This window comes from Loxodonta africana, chromosome X, assembly GCF_030014295.1.
Source record: "Loxodonta africana isolate mLoxAfr1 chromosome X, mLoxAfr1.hap2, whole genome shotgun sequence".
NCBI classification, from domain to species: domain Eukaryota; kingdom Metazoa; phylum Chordata; class Mammalia; order Proboscidea; family Elephantidae; genus Loxodonta; species Loxodonta africana.
In genome coordinates this window covers 63,297,031-63,312,763 of record NC_087369.1, presented here as the reverse complement: position 1 = coordinate 63,312,763, position 15,733 = coordinate 63,297,031, and the positions used below count along the sequence as shown (strand labels likewise).

General features: G+C 42.1%; 1 long non-coding RNA gene across 2 annotated transcripts in view; it reads left to right on the top strand.

The window, feature by feature from the left end:
- Nucleotides 1–421: 421 nt before the first annotated feature.
- Nucleotides 422–15,733, top strand: part of LOC135228914 (uncharacterized) — a 61,911-nt gene continuing 46,599 nt past the window's right edge. The window contains exon 1 of one of the 2 annotated variants that reach the window (XR_010319783.1): nt 422–2,125. This is a non-coding gene — a long non-coding RNA (uncharacterized LOC135228914). The remainder of the gene's footprint in view (nt 2,126–15,733) is intronic. The other variant, XR_010319785.1, reaches the window with a different exon arrangement.

Sequence of the window (15,733 nt, the reverse complement as noted above, 5' to 3'; positions counted from 1 at the left end):
GAGGTTGCCCCATCCCTAACAGCTCCCAAAAGTCCTGCTGACAGTCAAGTACAGTGGCCTGGCCCACACTGGGTCTTCTGACCTTTTGGAAGCCTTGTGATTTCTGTCCCTTGGGGAACAGTGATTGGGTCCCCAGGCCAGCAGGCCTGTGATTAGACATACTCTGCATTACCCGGGGGACATGTTATAATGGCAGACACTGCCTGGAGTTAAGTTTCGTCTTTAAAAGACTTTTTTCCGTGTTCAAGACTGCAGGAAGCTGTGGAGTTTTCATCCTGATTTTGCCCTCTCCAGGGGCGTGCTTACCTTGCTTACCAGATCATCTGTAGTGAACAATTTCACAAAAATCCATGTGAAATTGTTCAGTACAGCTTAGTAAGTAAGCACAAGTAAGCCCGCGCTTACCTTGCTTACTGAGTCATCTGCCCCTGTCAGGGATTACGAATTTGAAAAGAGGCTTTGCTTCTGTAGGAAGGTGGTATGGGGTTGGGAGAAAGATGCCAGCCATACCTAGAAGCAGAATCTTTGATGTGGTGAAAACGTGAAATTTTTCTTTACAGATGATCTGGTATGCAAGGTAAGCACCGTTCTTACCCTGCCTGTTGGATAATCTGCCCCTGCCTCTCTCCCTTTGGAGACCAGTCTGGAATGGTTCATGGGCACGTGCATCGACCAGCTATTCCCTGTTTGCACCACTAGGGGGCGCATAGGATGGAACAGTTCTGTCTTGGGACATACCACTGAGCGGTGCACTGATAGGACTGTCCATTCAGGGAGGTACCACTGGGGAGGGGACTGCATTTTGGAGTAATCTATTGTGTGTTTAAAAAACCAAACCAAACCGTTGCCGTGGAGTCAGTCATTCTGACTCATAGCGACCCTATAGGACAGGGTAGAACTGCCCCATAGAGTTCCCAAGGAGCAGCTGGAGGATTCGAACTGCCCACCATTTGATTAGCAGCCATAGCCACTGCGCCACCAGGGCTACACTTCTAAAAACAAACAAACAAAAACCCCAAACCCACTGCCATCCAGTTGATTTCCACCCGTAGTGACCCTATGGGACAGAGTTAGAACTGCCCCATAGGGTTTCCTAAGGCCGTAAATCTTTCCGGAAGCCGACTGCCACATTTTCTCCAGCAGGAGCAGGCTGGTGCGTTCAAACAGCTGACGTTTAGGTTAGCAGTGCAGCGCTTAAGCACTGCGTCACCAGGGCTCCTCAGCACTACTAAAAAATGACAACCAAAGCCGTTGCCATCGAGGGGATTCCGACTCATAGCGACCCTACAGAACAGAGTAGAACTGCCTCAGGGTTTTCAAGGAGCGGCTGGTGGATTCGAACTGCCAACCTTTTTGGTTAGCAGCCTTAACACTTAACCACTGCGCCACCAGGGCTCTGTCGGTACTACTACTACCAACCAACCAAATCCAGTGCCGTCAATCGCGCGGACATCAACCACATTTCTCGACGGCACTAACGGTCCATCCCCACGTTCACCACACCGGTCTCTAGGCCCATTCGAAAGCGAGTGGACACCGGGTCTGAGAATGCAGCCACCGTTCTCACTTCGCGAACTCTGCCCGTTCGTTTCTACAGAGGCTAATCCATCCGGGGACTGCAAAGGGGCATTAGATTGGCTCCGGGAAGTGGAGCAGGGAAGCGTCAAGGACCGTACTGGACCGTGATTGGTCACCGCGATTGCCAAACTAAGCCCTTCCAGGCTGCTGAGTGACTCCGGAAGTGCCCCCCCCCAGTCCCGCCCCCATCTCGCAAGCCTCGTTCTCATTGGCCGTAGGTTTGGGGCCCGCGCGATAGTTACCGAGCTGGAAGTCTGGCCGTAGGAGAATCCTTTCTCTGAGTTGGGCTACTCACAAACCGAGTGCCCCCAAAGGACTGAAGATGCCACACCAGTCAGTGACAGGGTTCCAGAGTCGTACGCTCAAAGCGCGGAATGACGGGAGCTGTCTTTACGCGAGCTCTCTCTCTTGTTTACCGGTAACTCAGCCACAAGCCCGTCAGGCGCTTTTGGTCCGCACTGTCTTTGCTACAGATGCATTCGTTTACTGTCCAGGGAGAGGTCCCTGAGCTTGTTTGGTGTTTCTGCCTAGCAAGTAAAGTTTATAAGTAAGTATGATGATATTTATCGCTAGGTATGACATCTCGGATGCTGTTTGGGGGTATTTGATCACAAGGTGTGAAGACTCAACTCTCTAGGGGGTTGTATCTCGGCTTGTGAAGTATTTTATCTGAGTGGGATTTTCTGTGGCATGGCATGAGATCTCTTAGGCTGTGTGTGTGTGTTTGTGTATCTGGGCGTGCATTTTCATTATCTTTTAATAGTATTGTGTTTTTGGTGAAAGTTTACACAGCAAATTAGGTTCCTATTTGACAATTTATATACAATTTGTTCAGTGACATTAGCTACATTTTTCACAATGTCTTCTCTTTCATTGAGTTCTGTTTGTTCCATTTCCAGTACTCTAGTTTCCCTGCCCTCTTCTCATCTTTGCTTTAATTGTTGACCTTTTGGTCTCTTTTTTTTAAATAGAGCTCTGTACTCACAGGTAATATCCTTTATTTTGTGTGCTGCTCTGTTATTTCACTAAAAGGTGGTCTCGGGATAGTTTTGGTTCAAGGTTTAAACAGTATCTCAGGGTGATAGTCTCAGGCAGTCCTCTGGTCTCAATTGGTCCAGCAAGTCTGGACTTTTTAAGTATTTGAGTTCTGTTCCACATTTTTCTCTCACTCTATCAGGGTTCATCTATTGTAGTCTTCATCAGAATGGTCAGTTGTGGTAGGCCGGCACCATCTATCTAGTTCTTCTGGTCTCAGGGTAGATGAGGCCTTGGCTCATGCAGGCTATTAGCCGTGCAGACTAGTTTCTTCTCTGAGACTTTGGTTTCCTTCTTTCTCTTTTGGTCCTGACGAGTAGAGAACAACACTTGTGTCTTAGATGGCTGCTCTCAAGCTTTTAAGACCCCCAGACGCTACTCAGCTCCCTTGGATGCAGAACAAGAACTTTGTGAACTATATCGTGTCAGTTGACTGAGTTGTCCCTCAAAACCAGAAAACCAATCTCTTAAAGTGCTTGGTTATATCTGAGAGTTGTCTGTAATTGTATCCTCTATGAGTATGAATGCTTACATACACACATCTTTACTTCACGTATATATAGTTATTTCTATTTGTGTGCACGTATGTATACACCTGTACCTGTCTGTATACCTGTATGCCTATACACATACATATGTGACCATACGCTCATTTTTCTTGGTCTTTGTTGGTTTTGTTACTAAATTATGTATGTCAAATTCTTTAGTACAAACATCTTTTTCTCTTGAGCATTTCTCAGTGACACTGTTTACTTTGGTCAAGCTGTGCTTACTACACCCACATTTGGTACAACTTTTCACTTTTCCAAAAATAACAAGTATCTACAATGTACAGCGTGATTCCTCCTCCTCCCTCCCCCACCCCAACCTCTCCCTGGTAACCACCAGCAAACATTGTGCTCTGTATGTACCATGTTTGGCTTATCCATTTATCCAGTGATGGACATTTGGTTTGTTTCCATTTTCTTGCTATTGTGAATAATGCTGCACTGAACGTGGGTGTGCAAATATCTCTCCATGTCTCTATTAGATCTCTAGGGTATATACCTAGGAGTGGGATTGCTGGATCATATTTCTATTTCTCATTTTTTTAGGTAGCACCATACCATTTTCCATAGCTGTTGTTGTTAGGTGCCGTCGAGTTGGTTCCAACTCATAGTGACCCTATGCACAACAGAACGAAACACTGCCCAGTCCTGCGCCATCCTTAAAAGCATTGTTATGCTTGAGCTTGTTGTTGTAGCCACTGTGTCAATCCACCTCATTGAGGGTCTTCCTCTTTTCCGCTGACCCTTTACTCTGCCAAGCATGATGTCCTCCAGGGACTGATCCCTCCTGACAATATGTCCGAAGTATGTAAGGCGCAGTCTTGCCATCCTTGCTTCTAAGGAGCATTCTTGTTGCACTTACTCCAAGACAGATTTGTTCGTTCTTTTGGCAGTCCGTGGTATATTCAATATTCTTCGCCAACACCACAATTCAAAGACATCAGTTCTTCTTCGGTCTTGCTTATTCCTTGTCCAGCTTTCCCATGCATATGATGCAGCTGAAAATATAATGGCGTGGGTCAGGCACACCTTAGTCTTCAAGGTGACATCTTTGCTTTTCAACACTTTAAAGAGGTCCTTTGCAGCAGATTTACCCAATGAAATGCGTCGTTTGATTTCTTGACTGCTGCTTCCATGGGTGTTGATTGCGGATCCAAGTAAAATGAAATCCTTGACAACTTCAGTCTTTTCTCTGTTTGTCGTGCTGTTGCTTATTGGTCCAGTTGTGAGGATTTTTGTTATCTTCATGTTGAGGTGCAATTGATACTGAAGGCTGTGGTCTCTGATCTTCGTAAGTAAGTGCCTCAAGTCCCCTTCACTTCCAGCAAGCAAGGTTGTGTCATCTGCATCACGCAGGTTGTTAGTTTTCCTCCAATCCTGATGCCCTGTTCTTCTTCATATAGTCCAGCTTCTTGGATTATTTGCCCAACATACAGATTGAATAGGTATGGTGAAAGGATACAACCCTGACGCATACTTTTCCTGACTTTAAACTACTCAGTATCCCCTTGTTCTGTCTGGACAGCTGCCTCTTGATTTATGGAAAGGTTCCTCATGAGCACAATTAAGTGTTCTGGAATTCCCATTCTTTGCAATGTTATCTGTAATTTGTTATGATCCACACAGTCGAATGTCTTTGCATAGTCAGTAAAACACAGGTAAACATCCTTCTGGTATTCTCTGCTGTCAGCCAGGATCCATCTGACATCAGAAATGATATCCCTGGTTCCACGTCCTCTTCTGAAACCAGCCTGAATTTCTGGCAGTTCCCTGTCGATATACTGCTGCAGCCGTTTTTGAATGATCTTCAGCAAAATTTTGCTTGCATGTGATATTAATGATATTGTTCTATAATTTCCACATTCGGTTCGATCACCTTTCTTGGGAATAGGCATAAATATGGATCTCTTCCAGCCAGTTGGCCAGGAAGCTCTCTTCCATATTTCTTGGCATAGATGAGTGAGCACTTCCAGCACTGCATCCATTTGTTGAAACATCTCTGTTGATATTCCGTCGAGTCCTGCAGCCTTGTTTTTCGCCGGTGCCTTCAGAGCAGCTTGGACTTCTTCCTTGAGTACCATCGGTGCCTGATCATATGCTACCTCTTGGAATTGTTGAACATCGACTCATTCTTTTTGGTATAATGACTCTGTATTCCTTCCACCTTCTTTGATGCTTCCTATTGCAACGTGAGGCTTGAATTTTTTCCTCAGTTCTTTCAGCTTGAGAAACGCCGAGCGTGTTCTTTCCTTTTGGTTTTCTATCTCCAACTCTTTGCACATGTCATTATAATACTTTACTTTGTCTTCTCGAGCTCCCTTTAAAATCTTCTGTTCAGTGCTTTTACTTCATCACTTCTTCCTTTTGCTTTAGCTGCTCAGCGTTCATGAGCAAGTTGCAGATTCTCCCCTCTGACATCCATCATGATCTTTTCTTTCTTTCCTGTCTTTTCAGTGTCCTCTTGCTTTCTTCATGTATGATGTCCTTGATGTCATTCCACAATTCGTCTGGTCTTTGGTCACTAGTGTTCAGTGCGTCAAATCTGTTCTTGAGATGGTCTCTAAATTCAGGTGGGATATACTCAAGGTCATATTTTGGCTCTCGTGGACTTGCTCTGATTTTCTTCAGTTTCAGCTTGAACTTGCATAGGAACAACTGATGGTCTGTTCCACATTTGGCCCCTGGCCTTGTTCTGACTGATGATATTGAGCTTTTCCATCGTCTCTTTCCACAGATGTAGTCAATTTGATTCCTATGTGTTCATCTGGTGAGGTCCACGTGTATAGTCGCCGTTTATGTTGGTGAAAAAAGGTATTTGCAATGATGTCATTGGTCTTGCAAAATTCTATCATTCGATCTCTGGCATTTTTTCTGTCACCAAGGCCATATTTTCCAACTACTGATCCTTCTTTGTTTTCAACTTTCGCATTCCAATCACCGGTAATTATCAATGCATCCTGACTGCATGTTCGATCTATTTCAGACTTCAGCAGCTCATAAAAATCTTCTATTTCTTCATCTTTGGCCTTAGTGGTTGGTGTGTAAATTTGAATAATAGTTGTATTAAGTGGTCTTCCTTGTAGGCGAAATCCGCCCCTCCCCCCACCATTTTCCATAGTGGTTGTATCATTTTCTGGTTCTACCAGCAATAGGTAAGAATTCCAGTCTTAGCATATCCTTGCCAACATTTGTTGTTATTATTTTTTAATCAGTGTCACTTTTTAGCTGGGGTGAGATGGTATCTCATGGTAGTTTTGGTTTGTATCTCTCTAATGGCTGATGATGAGGTTTTCATGTGTTTCTGGCCATTTGAATGTCTTCTTTCATGAAGTGTCTGTTCATGTTTTTTGCCCATTTTATAATTGGGTTGTTTGTCATTTTGTTGTTGAGTTTTTAAATTTTTCTATAAACTTTAGAGATTAGGCCCTTATATGATTTGTTGTTCTCGAAGATTTTTCCCAGTCTGTAGGTTGTCTTTTTGCTCTTTTAATAAACTCTTTCAATGAGCATAGGTTTTTAATTTTTATGAGTTCCCAATTATGTATTTTGTCTTCTGCTGTTTATGCATTCATAGTTATGTTTGTTAGCCTATTTTCACAGATTAGGTCCAGTAGTTTTTTCCCTATGTTTTCTTCCAGGAACTTTATAGTTCTAGCTTTAACATTTAGGTCTTTTATCTGTTTTGAGTTAGTTTAGTGTATGATGTGAGGAATGGATCCTGTTTCATTTTTCTGCAAGTGGATATCCAGTTTTGTCCCACAATTTATTAAAGAGATTGTTTCTTCCCCATGGAATGGACTTTGACCCCTTGTCAAAAATCAGTTATCCGTAAATGGATGGATTTTTTTCCTGGGTTCTCAATTCTATTCCATTGGTCTATGTATCTGTCATTGAACCAATACCAGGCTGTCTTGTTTACAGTGGCTGTATATTATGTTTTGATATATCGTAATGTGAGGCCAGCTATTTTGTTCTTCTTCAGTAATGCTTTGGCTATTCAGGTGTCTTTCCTTTTCATATAAAGTTGGTCATTAGTTTTTACATTTTAGTAAAAAATGTTGTTGGTATTTGTATCAGGATTGCATTGTATCTGTAGATCACTTTAGGTAGAGTTGACATTTTTGCTTTTTTAAGTCTTCAATCCATGAGCATGGGATGTCCTTCCATTTATGTAGGTCTTTCTTGTAGTAGTCTTTTATAATTTTCATTGTTTAAGCCTTTTATGTCCTTGGTCCTTGGTTAGGTTGATTCCTAGGTATTTTATTGTTTGCCAGGCTATTGTAAATGGTACTTTTTTTCTATTATTGTGCCTTAGATGAAGGTTTACAGAACAAATTAGTTTCTCATTAAACAATTAACACACATATTGTTTTGTGACATTGGTTGCCAACCCTGCAATGTGTCAGCACTCTCCCCTTCTTTACCTTGGGTACCTAATTTTCATTTGTCCAGCTTTCCTGTCCCCTCCTGCCTTCTTGTTCTTACCCCTGGGCTGGTGTGCCCATTTAGTCTTGTATGCATGGCTGAGCTACCTGTATTATTGTTTGTTTTATGGGTCTGTCTAATCTTTGGCTGAAGGGTGAGCCTCAGGAGTGACTTCAGTACTGAGTTAAAAGGGTGTCTGGGGACCATACTCTGGAGGTTTCTCCAATCTCTGTCAGACGAGTAAGTTGGTTTGTGTGTGTGTGTGTGTGTGTGTGAGTTTGAATTTTGTTCTACGCTTTCTCTAGCTCTGTCGTTGTCTTAGTCATATAAAATAATAATACACCACAATCAAGTGGGATTCATACCAGGATTGCAAGGGTGGTTCAGTATTAGAAAATCTATCAATGTAATACACCACATAAGTAAACGAAAGTAAAAGAACCGTATGATCATATCAGTTGACACAGAAAAGTCATTTGATAAAATCCAATACCCTTTCCTGATTTAAAAAAAAAAAACTCTCACCAAAACAGGAATACAAGGGAAATTTCTCAACATAATTAAGGGCATAAATGCAAAACTAACAGCCGATGTTAATCTCCATGGAGAAAGACTGAGAGCCTTCCCCTTGAGAATGGGAACAAGACAAGGATGTCCATTATCACCACTCTTATTCAACATTTTACTAGTAGTCCTGACCAGAGCAATAAGGCAAGAAAGAGAAATAAAAAGCATCTGAATCAGAAAGGAAGAAATAAAAGTATTTCTATTCATAGATGACATGATCCTATACATAGAAAACCCTAAAGATTCCACAAGAAAACTAATTTTTATTGTGCTTTAAGCGAAAGTTTACAAATCAAGTCAGTCTCTCACACAAAAACTTATATACACCTTGCTACATACTCCCAATTACTCTCCCCCTAATGAGAGCCTGCCCTTTCCCTCCACTCTCTCTTTTTGTGTCAATTTCGCCAGCTTCTAACCCCCTCTACCCTCTCATCTCCCCTCCAGGCAGGAGATGCCAACATACTCTCAAGTGTCCACCTGATCCAAGAAGCTCACTCCTCACCAGCATCCCTCTCCAACCCATTGTCCAGTCCAATCTATGTCTGAAGAGTTGGCTTCGGGAATGGTTCCTGTCCTGGGCCAACAGAAGGTCTGGGGGCCGTGACCACCGGGGTCCTTCCAGTCTCAGTCAGACCATTAAGTCTGGTCTTTTTATGAGAATTTGGGGTCTGCATCCCACTGCTCTCCTGCTCCCTCAGGGGTTCTCTGTTGTGTTTCCTGTCAGGGCAGTCATCGGTTGTAGCTGAGCACCATCTAGTTTTTCTGATCTCAGGACAATACAGTCTCTGGTTCATGTGGGCCTTTCTGTCTCCTGGGCTCGTAATTACCTTGTGTCCTTGGTGTGCTTCATTCTCCTTTGATCCAGGTGGGTTGAGACCAATTGATGCATCTTTTCTGCTTGCTAGCATTTAAGACCCCAGATGCCACTCTTCAAAGTGGGATGCAGAATGTTTTCTTAATAGATTTTATTATGCCAATTGACTTAGATGTCCCCTGAAACCATGGTCCCCAAACTCCTGCCCCTGCTACGCTGGCCTTCGAAGCATTCAGTTTATTCAGGAAACTTTGCTTTTGGTTTAGTCCAGCTGTGCTGACCTCCATTGTATTGTGTGTTGTCTTTCCCTTCACCTAAAGTAGTTCTTATCTACTATCTAATTAGTGAATACCCCTCTCCCACCCTCCCTCCCTACCCACTCTCGTAATCATAAAAGAATGTTTTCTTCCCAGTTTAAACTATTTCTCAAGTTCTTGTAGTAGTGGTCTTATACAATATTTGTCCTTTTGCAACTGACTAATTTCACTCAGCATAATGCCTTCCAGGTTCCTCCATGGTATGAAATGTTTCACAGATTCCTCACTGTTCTTTATCAATGCGTAGTATTCCATTGTGTGAATATGCCATTATTTATCCATTCATCCGTTGATGGGCACCTTCGTTGCTTCCATCTTTTTGCTATTGTAAACAGTGCTGCAGTGAACACGGGTGTGCATATATCGCTCATGTAAAGGCTCTTATTTTTCTAGGACATATTCCAAGGAGTGGGATTGCTGGATTGTATGGTAGTTCTATTTCTAGCTTTTTAAGGAAGTGCCAAATTGATTTCCAAAGTGGTTGTACCATTTGACATTCCCACCAGCAGTGTATAAGTGTTCTAATCTTTCCACAGCCTCTCCAACATTTATTATTTTGTGTTTTTTGGATTAATGCCAGCCTTGTTGGAGTGAGGTGAAATCTCATTGTAGTTTCGATCTGCATTTCTGTAATGGCTAATGATGTTGAACATTTCCTCATGTATCTGTTAGCTACCTGAATGTCTTCTTTAGTGAAGTGTCTATTGATATCTTTTGCCCATTTTTTAATTGGGTTATTTGTCTTTTTGTAGTTGAGTTTTTGCAGTATCATGTAGATTTTAGAGATCAGGCGCTGATCAGAAATGTCATAGCTAAAATCTTTTTCCCACTCTGTAGGTAGTTGTTTTACACTTTTGGTGAAGTCTTTGGATGAGCATAGGTGTTTGATTTTTAGGAGCTCCCAGTTATCTTGTTTTTCTTATATGTTATTTATAATGTTTTCCATACAGTTTACACCATGTATTAGGGCTCCTAATGTTGTCCCTATTGTTTCTTCCTGATCTTTATCGTTTTAGATTTTATATTTAGGTCTTTGATCCATTTTGAGTTCGTTTTTGTGCATGGAGTAAGGTATGGGTCTTGTTTCTTTTTTTTGCAGATGGTTATCCAGTTATGCCAGCACCATTTTTTAAAACGACGGTCTTTTCCCCATTTAACTGTTTTGGGGCCTTTGTCAAATATCAACTGCTCATATGTGGATGTATTTATGTCTGGATTCTCAATTCTGTTCTATTGGTCTAGGTATCTTGTTGTACCAGTACCAGGCTGTTTTGACTACTCTGTGGCAGTATAATAGGTTCTAAAATCAGGTAAAGTAAGGCCTCCCACTTATGTTCTTCTTTTTCAAGAATGCCTTATTTATCTGGGGCCTCTTTCCCTTCCATATGAGATTGGCGATTTGTTTCTCCATCTCATTAAAGAATGTCGTTGGGATTTGGATCGGAATTGCATTAAATGTGTAGATCGCTTTTGATAGAGTAGACATTTTTATAATGTTAAGTCTTTCTATCCATGAGCAAGGTATATTTTTCTACTTATGTAAGTCTCTTTTGGTTTCTTGCAGAAGTGTACTGTAGTTTTCTTTGTAGAAGTCTTTGACCTCTCTGGTAAGATTTATTCCTAAATATTTTATCTTCTTGGGGCTACTGTAAATGGCATTGATTTGGTGATTTCCTCTTTGATGTTTTTTTTGTTGGTGTAGAGGAATCCAACTGATTTTTGCATGTTTATCTTGTATCCCGATACTCTGCTGTAGTTTTCAGTGGTTTTCTTGAGGATTCCTTGGGGCTTTCTATGTATAAGATCATGGCATCTGCAAATAGAGATACTTTTATTCTTCCTTGCCAATCTGGATGCCCTTCATTTCTTTACCTAGCCTAATTGCTCTGGCTAGGACCTCCAACACAATGTTGAATAACAGCGGTGATAAAGGGCATCCTTCTCTGGTTCCTGATCACAATGGGAATGCTTTCAGGCTCTCTCCATTTAGGGTGATGTTGGCTGTTGGCTTTGTATAAAAAAAAAAATTTTTTTAATGCCGTTTATTATGTTGAGGAATTTTCCTTCTATTCCTATTTTGCTGACAGTTTTTATCCTGAGAGGTTGTTGAACTTTCCCCCACATTTTTGAATAACTGCTTTGCTGTGTAAGGAATTCTTGGTTGGCAATTGTTTTCATTCAATGTCTTATATATGTCGCTTCATTGTCTTCTGGCCTCCAGGGTTTCTGGGGAGAAATTTGCACTAATTCTTATTAAAGACCTTGCTATGTTATATTGGGCTTTCTCTTGCTGCTTTCAGAATTTTCTCCTTTTTGTTGGTTTCCAGGAATTTTATTAGAAAGTGCTGTGAGGTGGATATTTTTTATTTCTTCTATTTGGAGTTCATGTAGCTTCCTGTATTTGCAGGCTTGGTTCCTGTTTAGGTCTGGGAAAGTTTCTAATATTATCTCTTGGAAAATTCTTTTTATGCCTTTATTATCATCATGATGCTCTGGGATTCCAAAAATTCCATTATAAGATTTCTTAATTGACTCCCACATTTCCATTTGGTTTTGTTCAGTTTTCTTTGTTCTTTTTTCTTGTTTCTCCTTGGACATAATAAGTTACTCTGTCTTTTAGTTAACGTATTCTCTTGTCTGTTCAAATCTACTCTTGAATATTTCTCTTGCATTTTCTAAATCAGTTATTTTATTTTTCACTTCTGGTTATTCTCTTTGTTTTTGTAATGTTTTCAATCTCCTTATTCAGTTTCTCATTTTGTTGTTTCCTGATCTCCATCAGTTTGTTTTCTGTGTGTTTTTTCCGTTCTTTAAACATATTTAATACCATTGTCTGGAAGTCTTCTATTTTTTCCATTATCCTGGTCTCCATAGGAGAAATTCCTTCTTCTTCATGGTTTTCTTTTGATTGGTCCTTCTTCTTTTGTGATTTTTTTGTTTTATTACTTTTTGTTGAACCTTGTTAATTTTAATATCTTTTTGTGATAGTTTGAAAAAAATTTTTTTTGTTTTCATGGGAATATTTTTGTTAGGTTTTTACCGTCACTTGTCTTCTGAGTTTGGTTTTGTTTTTGGTCTTCTAAGTACCACTAGAGGGCACTCTTTCCCTCATTCTCTTTTAGCAATGAGTCAGTTCTGTCCGAGGATTTATCTCTGTTATGTAGGGTGTATGTTTTTTGAGTTGCCTGAGGGACTTTATCTTAAGGTTATGTGATGTTTCTGAGTTTTTTTAACTTCCGTGTTTCTGTTTCTGGTTTTTTTTTTTTTAATTCTGTTCCATGCCTATTGCCACGGCTTCTAGGTGTTTTGAAAAGTTTTTAGTCTCTGGGTGCTTACTCTGGCTGGTTCTTCCTAGGGTGGCTGACTTTACTGGTGTGTGAGAGTCTCTCTGTTTAGGTGTAGCTCGGTTTAGGTGTAGCTCAGACTGTATTCCTGGGGCTGGGTTCCTTCCCTTCCCTCTGTCAGATTAAAGGATGCTTTCTCCTCTGTGACTGATTGCTCATAGGTGGGAGTTTTCTGCTGACTCTGGAGGGAAGTGGTGGGGCTCAGCTTTCTCGAGGTGAGGACGGGAAGCCTTTCTGTCTTACCCTCATGTGCAACCCTGTATAGTTTTTTTTTAGGGAACCCAGTTGTGGGCACGGAGCCAGTTGTTTTCTGCTGTGTTGCCTAGTTGATGTATATTTCTCACCCTAGCTGATGGATGTGTCACTCAGCTTTTCAGTATATCTGGGTCCTAGTGCTATCCGATTCAACAGCACCCATTCACAGCACCACGGCCTTCCTGCTCCCCTTCTCATGAACTCCCACAGCCAATCTGCGTAACCGTAATTGTACTACACCTTCCTCAGTTTAGCTCGCATCCTGTGTTCTTTGTTCAAGGTGTTGCCTATCCCTGTCCCCAAATGGCTGCAATGACCGCAGTCCTCTGGATATCAGCAGCTTGAATGTCTCAGCTTCTGTGCTGATCCTGCTTCTCCTCTTGCCTGTTTCTGGATTCACGTTGACTCTGCAGCACTTCACCTGCCATCCAGAGGTCTGAGATCTCAGTCTGTGCTTGTTTCTATTTGTTATTCAGTGGGTTAGTTGCAGCAGGTAGATGGGAGTGACTGTTTACTCTGCCATCTTGCCCCGCTTCTCTGTGTGTGTATTTTCTGAGCTGTTTGAGCATTTGTGTCCCTGGATCAATCATCACATAGCCCATTATGTGAGGTCATTGAGCTGTTTGTGATTTTGGGTCCCAAGTTGTCAAGTTTCTGAGCTGCTTGGGGAGGGGAGATACGTGTCTTAAGGTGTGAAGTTTCTGAGCTGTTTGCGGGGGGGTCTCCTCTGTCCTATAGGGCTGCTATGAGTTGAAATTGACTCAGTGGCAACGGGTTTTTTTTGTTTGTTTGTTTATGTGTAGGGTGTATGTTTTTTGAGTTGCCTGAGGGACTTTATCTTAAGGTTATGTGATGTTTCTGAGTTATTTTAACTTCCGTGTTTCTGTTTCTGGGGTCTTTGTATTAGGTCGGGAGGTCTCTGAGTAGTTTAGTGGTCTGTGACCAGGTCGTGAGTTATCTAAGCAATTTAGTTTCCCAGGGTTGAGGATTTTGGTCTGTTTGGGGAGAGCGTGTTGTAGTGTGTATGGCCTCTGTTCTGTTTGGGGGTCTGTGTCTCAAGTTGTGCGCTCTCTGTGCAGGAATTCTTGGAGTCTGTGTCTTAGGATGTGAGTTCAGGGGGCTCTTTTTGGTGTCCTTGGGTATCTGAGCTGCTTGGAAGTCTCTGTCTTGGGAGTGAAGTCTCTTACTTCTTTTTCGTGAGGTCTCTGTGCAGGAACTGTGGGTTTGGAGCTTGGCAAACAAACTTTCAAAGCCTGGAGCCCCCAAGTCCTGGTTGTTGGCCAAGTCATTTTTCTCCTCGAGCCTTAGTATATTTCATAATCAATAAATTAGTGCTAGTGTCCCCCATGAAGGGTATTTGTGCATCTTAGCAATGTGTCTAAAGTATCTGGCTCCCAGCCACCTTCAACAAGAATTTTCTGAGCATCTGGTATGTGCCTGATTACTGTTCTAGGTACTGAGGATATAACAGAGAACAAAACAAAGTCCCTGACCTCATAGCATTGATCTGTAAATATGTAGTCCATCAGAGGGTGGCAAGTGCTTTGTTGAAAATTAGGCAGGGTCAGGGGAAGGGTATGTGGGGAGGGTGTTGTTATTTTATTCAGGGTGATGAGGGAAGGCCTCCCTGAAAATATGATGATTAATAGAGACTCAAAGGAAATGAGGGGCAGGTCTGGGAGAAGAGCATTCTAGGTGGAAGGAACAGCAAGTGCAAAAGCCCTGAGGGGGAAACCCACCTAGTGCGTTCCTGGAATATCAAGGACTCTTGTGATACTGGCAAAACCCTCATCACGGGGTTTGGTACATAGCACTCATTAGAAAGTATCTGGTATTACTATATGTCTGTTTCTCCACAGCTTGCAAGGGAAGCAGGGTTATCCCTATTTTACAGATGAGGAACCCGAGACTCAGAAAAGTACCCCAAGCCTGCTCTCCTGCTCACATCTGAAATTCCTACAAGAGGTTGTGAAATCTTCTACTCCATTATGGGAGACAGAGGGATTGAATGTCACAGCTGTAGGGAGGATACCATTCACCCTGAATGTCAGCCAACTGAACAGTATAAATTATAATAGGGGAATCATGGCCATCACAGCATTTCTACTTTTGATGGAGGGCAGGACTTTAGGACTGAGAAAGAAACTGGGGTAGGAGTTAGAGGCAGAAAGGGGAAGCTGGGGGAGAGTGAGAAAAAGCACACTAGCGTCATAATATTCCTTGGGTTTGGCTCAATTCACGTTAATAAGTTGATTGTTTTATAGTTACCCTTTCTCTTCCCCTTCCCTTCCCTTTTGTGCATGAACAATTAGTTCTAGAGCCATTAGGTGGGGCAGAGCAAGCAAGTATATGTGTGGAGGGGCATCCTCATTTGGGGATTCAGAGTCCAGGCACGGTGAGGAGGCCATCCATGCACAGGGACAGCCTGGAGTGGGTGTTGGAGCTCAAGGGGGCAAGAAGGATGTCCGTGTGGGGTTGAGGGGGAGGGCTAACTGGCATAAGTATATAAGCCTGAGCGGGGTGAGGAGGTCATGGGCTGGGGAGGGTTCAGCACAGCCTGTGAGGTGGGCTGCATGGGGGAAGGGTGGTTTATAGACATTGGGATTGATGAACTAAGTAAATTATTAAGGATAATAGGAGTCAGAGCCCTTTCAGAAAAGGGAGTTTCAAATATAGAAAGGAAGAAAACTAGAACAAACCCTGAGGAATTACACTAGAATTAGAGGTCTCCACATGAACTCATGGTGTTCAATATATGTGTGTGTATGTATGGATACATTGATGAATAGGTATGGATGTAAGTGTGTATATGCATGTGTGTGTATGTGTGTACATATATATACTCCA